The sequence below is a fragment of the Somniosus microcephalus genome, chromosome 4 (genome assembly GCF_052327205.1).
Source record: "Somniosus microcephalus isolate GS21.2 chromosome 4, FLI_Smic_1.0, whole genome shotgun sequence".
Classification (NCBI taxonomy): Eukaryota; Metazoa; Chordata; class Chondrichthyes; order Squaliformes; family Somniosidae; genus Somniosus; species Somniosus microcephalus.
The window spans coordinates 77,807,668-77,817,737 of NC_140990.1; the positions used below are offsets into that span (position 1 = coordinate 77,807,668).

At 51.5% G+C, this 10,070-nt stretch overlaps 1 pseudogene; it reads left to right on the forward strand.

Moving 5' to 3' along the window:
* The first annotated feature begins 4,099 nt into the window (after positions 1–4,099).
* On the forward strand, positions 4,100–5,764 carry LOC147119295 (uncharacterized; annotated as a pseudogene).
* The last annotated feature ends 4,306 nt before the right edge of the window (positions 5,765–10,070 follow it).

Consider the following 10,070-nt stretch of genomic DNA (forward strand, 5'->3'; position numbering starts at 1 on the left):
GCATGCCAGATGGAGCAGAAAGGCCCATCGGGTTTGTTTCACGCATGCTCACAGCTGCGGAAAAGAACTATTCACAGCTTGATAAAGAGGGGTTAGCCATTATATTTGGAGTAAAGAAATTCCATAAGTACATATATGGGAGGAAGTTTGTAATCAGTACTGACCACAAGCCTTTTATTAGCTTACTGAATGAGATGAAAGCGGTGCCTCAAATGGCATCACAGAGAATAATGAGATGGGCAGTAATACTAAGAGCCTATGAATATGTGATCACGTACAGAGCCGGCAAGGAAAACGGGAACGCTGATGCGCTCAGCCACCTGCCCCTCTCAAAATCTCCTCGCAGTACTTCCCCTGAGGAGCACGTCCTGATGCTGGATCAGGAGATCAGTCCCCTGATGACTTCAGCGCAAATCCAGGGCTGGACAGCCAAGGACCCCGTTCTGTCAAGGGTCCGTGAGTATGTGTTAAAAGGCTAGCCAGATCACCATGAGGGACCGGAGTTCACGCCGTACAGACAGAGACAGCACGAGCTCAGTGTCCAAGATGGATGTGTGCTATGGGGAGCATGCATCATAGTCCCAGAGCGGGGATGCTCTACTTTGATGGAACAGTTACATCAATCGCACCCAGGAATGACTAGAATTAAAGGACTGGCTAGGAGCTACATGTGGTGGCCTAACTTGGATGCTGAAATTGAGTCAAAGGTAAAGTCATGCACTATATGTCAGGAACAGAGGAAAGCACCTGCCGGGGCACCACTCCATCCCTGGGAGTGGCCCAGTAAACCCTGGAGGAGAATTCATAGACTATGCGGGACCTTTTATGGGCAAAATGTTTTTGGTGCTGGTAGACGCTCACTCAAAGTGGATCGACGTTTATCCAGTGAGCTCTGCAACGACTGATGCCACACTGGATTGTCTCAGGAACAGCTTCAGCATGCATGGTATTCCAGAAATGATTGTATCCGACAATGCACAGTGTTTTGTTAGTGAAGGGAGCAAAGAATTCATGGTAAGGAATGGAATCACACATGTCACCTCGGCTCCATATCACCCAGCCTCAAATGGGTTAGCCGAGCGAGCCATGCAGACTTTTAAGGAGCTCATGAGGAAGACCTCAGGTGACACCCTGGAGACCAAGCTCAATAGAGCCTTGTTTAGTTATCGTATAACACCCCAAGCTACCACGGGGCTTTCTCCGGCTGAGTTGATGATGGGGAGAAAGTTGTGGTGGACGTTAGACCTGATACACCCAGATCTCAAAAGCAAGGTTGAGACAAAACAAACAAACCAAAAAGCGTACCATGACAAACATACTAAAGCTCACCATTTCACCATAGGGGACGCTGTGTACACCCAGAACTTCGGCTATGGACCTAAATGGATACCAGGACTAATCCAGGACATTACAGGACCTGTGTCGTACTCCGTGTTACTAGGGGATGGTCAAGGGGTTCGTCGGCATGTGGATCAGCTTTTCAGCCGGCAGCAGGGGGAACTGCCTCAGATGGAACAAAGGGCAGTAGAGGAGGCTGTTCCAGGACCCAGCATAGCTTATAAGGTGCCAGTGGACACTGGTACTGCCAGGCCACAGCGGGACAGAGTAAAACCAACATCAGAGACTATTCCAATCTCAAGTGCAAGTGAATCTGAGAATCCACCACAAGTGGAATTAAGACGTTCACAAAGGATTTGCAAGCAACCAGAAAGACTTATACAAACCTGTTAAATTAGTCAGGGGTTAACCATGGTTAGAGCATACTGGTTAATTAAAACGTAGTACCAAGTAAGGGTTATTGTTGAAGAATTGCACACAGCAAACTTAAGGGGGGAGGAGTGTAGTAACCTGGGAGGTTATGAGTAACCTGATCCACCAGGTGGTGCTGTGGCAATTGGTCTCCTGAGTTAAGTCTGGTCTGTACTGGTTGTACTCTTTGTTTTTGCTGCCTCATGGCAGAAGCTTTTATGTGCAAGTGTTGATTAAACCAAGTTACGGAGTTAACCTGTGTCCCTCTCCATCTATGGCCACCTCAAGATACCACAGTAACTTCAGGTGCTGCTTCTGTCAGGAGATTTCTGTTTCTCTCTGCCCTGCTTGAGCAGTCTGAGAGAAGGGCCGATCAAGTAGAAGATCGGAATAGCAAAGATTTCACTATTTTACCATGAGCACTGGGCAGAGTCTGTCCATAGTGCGCTCCGACACTCACACTGCTTTCTCGGTGTAATAATTTAACCCGCTCCCTGAGCTCGGGGTGGGAGCAGCCCGCGTACCCCCGGGGTTCATGAACCCGCTCCCTGAGCTCGGGGTGTGAGCGGCCCGCGTCCCCCCGGGGTTCATGAACCCGCTCCCTGAGCTCGGGGTGTGAGCGTCCCCCCGGGGTTCATGAACCCGCTCCCTGAGCTCTCTCACCTGATGTGTCAGTGGCTGTTGCCAAGGTCCGCGCATGCTCAGCTCACACTGCCCGGGTGATTGACGGGAGCTCCGGACCAATAGGAAGAGCGGGGCGGGCTGGAGGACCGAGCGGGCGGCGGGTCCTCCAACCAATCGGAGTGTGTGAGGGGCGGGGCTTGACCTTTAAACCTGAACAACAGAAGGTAAGCTGAGGGGGGGGGGGGAGGAGGAGGAGGGGGGGGAGGGGAGAGGGAAGGGAGGAGGGGGGAGGGGGGGAGGAGGGGGGAAGGGAGGAGGGGGAGAGGGGGGAAGGGAGGAGGGGGAGAGGGGGGGAGGAGAGGGGGGAGGAGGGGGAGAGGGGGGAGGAGGAGGAGGAGGGGGGAGAGGAGGAGGGGGGGGAGAGAGGGGAGGGGGGAGGAGGAGGGGGGGAGAGGGGGGAGGAGGAGGGGGGGAAGGAGGAGGAGGGGAGGAGGGGGAGAGGAGGAGGAGAGGGGAGAGGGGGGGGGAGGAGGAGAGGGGGGAGGAGGAGGAGGAGGAGGGAGGGGGGGAGGAGGAGGGGAGGAGGGGAGGAGGAGGGGGGGGAGGAGGAGGGGAGGGGAGGAGGAGGGGGGGAGGAGGAGGAGGAGGGGGAGGAGGAGGGAGGAGGAGAGGGGGGAGGAGGAGGAGGGGGGAGGAGGAGGGGGGAGGGGGGGGAGGAGAGGAGGGGGGGGAGGGGAGGAGGAGGGGGGGAGAGGAGGGGGGGAGAGGAGGGGGAGGGGAGAGGAGGAGGGGGGGAGGGGAGGAGGAGAGGGGGGAGGGGAGAGGGAAGGGGGAGAGGGAGGGGAGGGGGGGAGGGAGGAGGAGGGGGGAGAGGGAAGGGGGAGGAGGGAAGGGGGGAGGAGGGGGGGGAGGGAGGTTCCCATAGCAACACCTTTAATTTGGAGAAAGTGAGTGGAATCAAAGGAGAAGTTGTTCAATGTGAGAACAACTTCAGCCAGGCGGAGGAGGGTAGTGGTGGATGGGGACTGGTTGGGCCTCTGTTCTAGGAAGAAGCGGAACGCCCTCGGGCCATCTTGGTGGGGGATGGAGGTGTCGAGGGATTGGACATCCATAGTGAAAAGGTTGGGGCCAGGAAACTGTTAAAGTGACGGAGGGCGTCGGAAGAGTCACGGATGTAGGTGGGAAGAGACTGGACAAGGGGAGAAAAAATAGAGTCGTGATAGGAAGAGATAAGTTCCATGTGGCAAGAACAGGCTGGAACGATGGATCTACCAGGGCAGTCCTGTTTGTGGATCTTGGGAAGGAGGTAGAAGCGGGTTATGCGGTGTTGGGGAACTATGAGGTTGGCGGCCGTGAAGGGAAGATCTCCAGAGGAGATGGGGTCAGTGACAGTCTTGGAAACAATGTTCGGTAGGGGGGTCATGGTCCAGGCGGAGGTAGGAGGAGGTGTCGGAGAGTTGACAATCATTGGCGGTATCTCAACAGACTCATTGATTTTATTCTCACTCTGCACACAACGGGTGTAGAACTGAACCCAACCAGAGTAGAGGGAGGGGGAATACTGGGAGTGGAGGAAAGAAATGTTGGAGATGGTGCAATGGGTTTGGATTTCAGCACAGGGAGGAGGGAGAGTGTGTGGGACGGGGATTTACAGCTTTGGGGGAACAAGAGAGACAAGAATGTTCCATAGAAACTAGAATTGTCTGTTCTGAATTTCTATCCTGTACACAGTGATGACTTTTGTGAACTCCCTTTACAGGCTGTTAGAAGGGGAGGATTTAGAGACAGGAAACTCAAACCAAACATTACTTCAAGATCTGACAGTCACTCGATTCATCAGGACAGGAATATCATCGGCCTTTGAATGTGGACGGAGAATGTTTGGCTGTTGTGGCTATGTGATAAAATTTCAAACATCAGTGTGACTGGAAAAACACCGAGACACACATACCCAAGTGAGAGTGTTCCAGGGCACTGACTATGGAAAGAGCTTTAACCAGTTACACAGCCTGAAAAAACAGCACACCATTCACAGCGGGGAGAAACCGTACACGTGTTCTGTGTGTGGATGAGGCTTCAACTGATCGTCCAACCTGGAGAGACACGAGGACACCTGCAGCACGGAGAAACCGTGGAAATGTGAGGACTGTGGGAAGGGATTCAATTACCCATCTCTGCTTGAAACTCATCGACGCAGTCACACCGGGGAGAGGCCGTTCACCTGCTCCGTGTGTGGGAAGGGATTCGCTCAGTCATCCCAACTGCCGACACACCAGCGGAGTCACACTGGGGAGAGGCCATTCACCTGTTCTATGTGTGGAAAGGGATTTACTTCCTCATCCCAGCTCATCAAACACCAGCGAGTTCACACCGGGGAGAGACCGTTCACCTGCTCCGCCTGTGGGCAGGAATTCACTCAATCACCCCACCTGTTGACACATCAGCGAGTGCACACCAGGGAGAGGCCATTCACCTGCTCTATGTGTGGGAAGGGATTCACTCATTCATCTACCTTGCTGACACACCAGCATGCTCACACTGGTGAGAGACCGTTCACCTGCTCCGTGTGTGGGAAAGGATTCAATTCTTCATCGCATCTTCTGACACATAAGCGAGTTCACACTGGGAAGAGGCCGTTCACCTGCTCCGTGTGTGGGAAAGGATTCAGTCGTTCATCCGATCTGCTGAGACACCAGCGTGTTCACATTTAGGAGAGGCCATTCACCTGCTCAGTGTGTGGAAGGGATTCCCTCAGTCATCCAACCTGCTGAGCCACCAGCTAGTTCACAAGTGATGGCGGGGTTGGATTCTGCTGTTATTGCTGCTGGTAATCACATCCAGGACTGCACCATGTTCATTCTGACAGTTGGGTTTGTTTCTGATGTATATAACTCCTATAGCTGAGCTGGAGATTAATATTCTGGACAAATGTCAAATAAATCAGCTTTGTTTCAAACACTCAGTGGATCGAGTGCTTGATGCCTCTGAGATAAGAGGAGACTGATTGATGTCCTGTTACCGAGTGTTCCTGACCACCATTTTTCAATCCTCTCTGGCTTCAGGTGTGGTGCCGGAGGACTGGAGGACTGCTAATGTGGCACCCTTGTTTAAAAAGGGAGAAAAGGATAGACCGAGTAATTACAGGCCAGTCAGTGGTGGGAAAATTATTGGAAGAATTCTGAAGGACAGGATAAATCTTCATTGAGAAAGACACGGATTAATCAAGGATAGTCAGCACTGATTTGTTAAGGGAAGGTCGTGTCTGATAAACTTGATTGAATTTTTTGAAGAGGTAACAAGGAGGGTAGATGAGGGTAGTGCATTTGATGTAGTGTATATGGACTTTAGCAAGGCTTTTGATACGGTTCCACGTGACAGACTGGTCACGAAGTTAAAAGCCCATGGGATCCAGGGCAAAGTGTCAAGTTGGATTCAAAACTGGCTCAGAGACAGGAAGCAGAGGGTAATGGTTGATGGGTGTTTTTGTGTCTGTAAGGCTGTTTCCAGTGGGGTTCCGCAGGGCTCAGTACTAGGTCCCTTGCTTTTTGTGGTATATATCAATGATCCCAGTGGGGTCTTTAGGGCAGCACGGTGGCATAGTGGTTAGCACTGTTGCCTCACAGCGCCAGGGACCCGGGTTCGAATCCGGCCTCGGGCGACTGTCTGTGTGGAGTTTGCACATTCTCCCCGTGTTTGCGTGGGTTTCCTCCGGGTGCTCCAGTTTCCTGGACTCTGAGGAATTGGTAGAGGCGTCCGTTCGCCTCGAAGGCGGTGTACGGGCGGTCCTCTGGTCTGATAGGGAGCTGGTGGTACGCTGGCTTGAGGTCGATGGTGGAGAACACCCGGTATTGGGCGATTTGGTTCACCATCTCGGATATGCGGGGTAGCGGGTAGGCGTCTAGCTGGGTGTATAGATTAACCGTCTGGCTATAATCTATCACCATCCGCTTCTTCTCGCTACCCCTCACCACCACCACTTGGGCGCGCCACGGGCTGTTGCTGCGTTTGATAATGCGCTCCTTCAGGAGCCTGTCTACCTCGGTCGCGATAAACCGCCTGTCCTCCCAGCTGTACCTCCTGCTTTTGGTCGCTATTGGCCGGCAGTTGGGAGTAAGGTTCGCGAATAGCGGAGGCGGCTTTACCTTCAGGGTAGCCAGACCGCACACTGTGAGGGGCGGCTGGGACCCACCGTAATTGAGCGTGATGCTTTGGTGGTGGCACTGGAAATCCAGGCCCAAGATCACGCTCGCACATAGATTCTTCATGATTAACAATTTAAAATTATCGTATACAGTTCCGTTAACGGACAATTGTACCGCGCAGTAACCCATAACGGTCGATGTCTGGGTTTTATCAGCCATAGAGATGGTGCCCCGAGCAGGGACCACCGTTAGAGAGAGTTGTTGTGCTAGTTCAGGGTGGATAAAACTCTCCGTGCTTCCACTGTCAATTAAACATTTAACCCCGCACCCGTTTACCTCGATGTCCACCATTGATTTGGATAGCGGGTGCGGCCTGGTCTGGTCCACTGTGACCGATGCCACTGTAGGGCCCTGATCGAGACAAGATGGCGTCCACGCTGTCTGCTCACAAGATGGCGGACCCCACGAGGTCGGGCAAGATGGCGTCCAAGATGGCCGCTCCCACGGCGCATACGCGGCGGTGGCGGGTTTTCCAGCGGGGTTCCCTCTGCACACCTTCCCAAAGTGCCCCTTCTTACCGCACTTAAAGCAGGTGGTGCCTTTCGCCGGGCACAGGTTTCTGGTGTGCTTTGGCTGCCCGCAGAAGTAGCAGTTGGGGCCCCGACGCGTCGCGGCTGTCGTAGGGCTTCTGGGGGGAGAGCGGGCGGGGAAGATGCCTTCCAAGATGGCGGCACCCTTGGTGCACACGTGGCGGCGTGGGCTGAAGAGTAGGCGTCCGAGTTTCTCTGGGCCACATCCAGGGATCGCGCTGTGTCCACAGCCTGTTTCAGGTCCAATCCCGTTTTTTCCAGTAGTCTCTGCCGGATGCAAGTGGAGCTGAGGCCTGTGATAAAGGCATCACAAACAAGCTCGTCAGTGTACACTGCGGCTTTTACATCTTGGCACTTGCAGTCTTTGCCAAGCGTTTTCAGGGTGACTAGGAACTCATCCAGCGATTCCCCAGGTCGCTGTGCGCGAGTAGCGAGCAGATGCCTAGCGTACACCTCATTCGTAGGCTGCTGGTAATGCGCCTTTAGGATGTCGCAGGCGGCCGGGTACGTGTCGGCGTCTTGGATGAGTGGGTAAACTCGGTGGCTTACCCAATGCCGCAGGATTCCGAGTTTCATACTTTCGGCGTCCATAGCGCCTGTGACGGCTACGGAATTGTCCAGGAAGAATTCCATACACTTAAACCAGTGTCCGAAGCGTGCCGATGCGTCCGAAGCATGCCGATGCGTCCGAAGCATGCTGGTCCAAATCCAAACGTTCGGGTTTCAAGAGTTGATCCATTGTGTTGAAAATTTAGTTAATAAAATTGATGTGCCTCAATGAATCCGAGACTCGACGTTAACGGAGCAAAGCAAGGCTGTTATTAACTAAGAAAGTAATACACAGTGGAGAAGTGTCTCCCATCCAAAGATCTGCTGCACTCTCTGTGAGACAGTGCAGCCTGCTTAAGTAGTGGCCAGGTATGGGCGGAGCCCTACACACAATATAGTACCAGAGGGGAAATGAAACTGAAACTAAACTAAACACAGAGAATACAGTGCCCGAGAACAGAGAGAATACAGTGCCTGATGAACGGCATATTTCATCACATACTTTAATTACCCAAATATCGATTGGGATAATGCTGGGGTAAAGGGAAAGGAGGGGGAGGAATTTCTGAAGTGTGTTCAGGAGAATTTCCTTGACCAACATGTTCTTGGCTCAACTAGGATAGGAGGCATTGCTGGATCTGGTGCTGGGGAATGAGGTGGGCCAGGTCGACCAAGTGTCTGTGGGAGAACACTTGGGTACGAGTGATCATCGTATCATAAGATTTAGATTAGCAATGGAGAGGAGCAAGGAACAATCTAGAGTGGAACTTCTAAACTGGACTGGGGCTAACTTCAATGGGATGCGAAGGGATCTAGCCAAGGTAAAATGGAACCAAAGACTGACAGGAAAAACTGTAACGGAACAATGGGTGAGCTTTAAGGAGGAGATGTTCCAAGTACAGGCTAGGTACATTCCAACAAGAGGGAAGGGTAAGGGAACCAAAGCAAGGGCTCCTTGGATGACGAGGGAGATAGAGAAGATGATGAAACAAAAAAAGAGGATGTATGAGGCATGTCAGGTGAATTCTTCAAGGGAGAACCAGACCAAATACAATAAGTTGAGGGGATGTGAAGATGAAAATAAGATTGGCAAAGAGAGAATATGAGAGTAGAATGACGGTTAACATAAAAGGGAACTCAGAAATCTTCTACTGGCATGTAAACAGTAAGTGGGTACTAAGAGGCGGGGTGGGGCCTATTAGGGACAAAGAAGGTGATATATGCTTAGAGGCGCAGGGCAAGGCTAGAATATTCAATGAGTACTTTGTATCGGTGTTTACTAAGGGGGTGGATGCTGACAAAATATTGGTAGAAGTGAAAAAGGTAGAAGCAATGGAAGGGGTGAAAATTGATAGACAGGATGTACTAGAAAGGCTGGGTATGCTTACAGTGGCCTGGTCCAAATGGCTTGCATCCCAGGTTGCTAAGGGAATTGGGGGAGGAGATAGCGGAAGGGCTTTCCATAATTTTCCAGTCTTCCCTAGATGCGGGGGTGGTGCCTGAGGATTGGAAAGTGGCAAATGTGACACCATTGTTCAAGAAAGGGTGTGAGGACAATCCTAGTAACTACAGGCCGGTCAGTTTAACATCAGTGGTGGGTAAAGATTTAGAAACAATAATCAAGAAAAAAATTAACGGGCATTTGGAGAGGTTTAAGCTAATTAAGGAGAGCCAACACAGATTTGTAAAAGGCAGATCGTGTTTGACTAATCTAATTGAATTTTTTGATGAAGTAACAGAGAGGATTGATGAAGGGAATGCAATGGATGTTGTCTACATGGATTTTCGGAAGGTGTCTGAAAGTACCACATAGAAGGCTGGTTAACAAAATTGAGGCTCAAGGAATAGGTGGGTCAGTGACAGCTTGGATAAGGAATTGGCTTAAGGACAGAAAACAGCGAGTTGTGGTAAATGGCTGTTTTTCAGACAGGAGGATGGTAGACAGTGGAGTTCCTCTATGGTCAGTGCTGGGGCCACTGCTTCTTTGATATATATAAATGACCTGGATATTAGAATACAGAGTAGGATTTCTAAATTTGCCGATGACACCAAACTTGGGGGTGTGGCAAACAGTGAGCATGATACCAATCGACTGCAACAGGACATAGAAAGGCTAGTAGAATGGGCAGTCAAGTGGCAGATGGAATTTAATACAGAGAAGTGTGAGGTGATGCATTTTGGCAGAAGGAACAGGGAGAGTCAATATACACTTTAAAACTGTGCCATTAAGAGTGTGCAGGGACAGAGGGACCTGGGAGTTAATGTGCATAGATCCCTGAAGGTGGCAGGACATATTGAGAGAGTGGTTAACAAAGCATATGGGATCTTGGGCTTCATAAATAGAGGTATTGAGTACAAAAGTAGAGAAGTTATGCTGAACCTTTATAAAGTGCTGGTTAGGCCACAACTGGAGTTT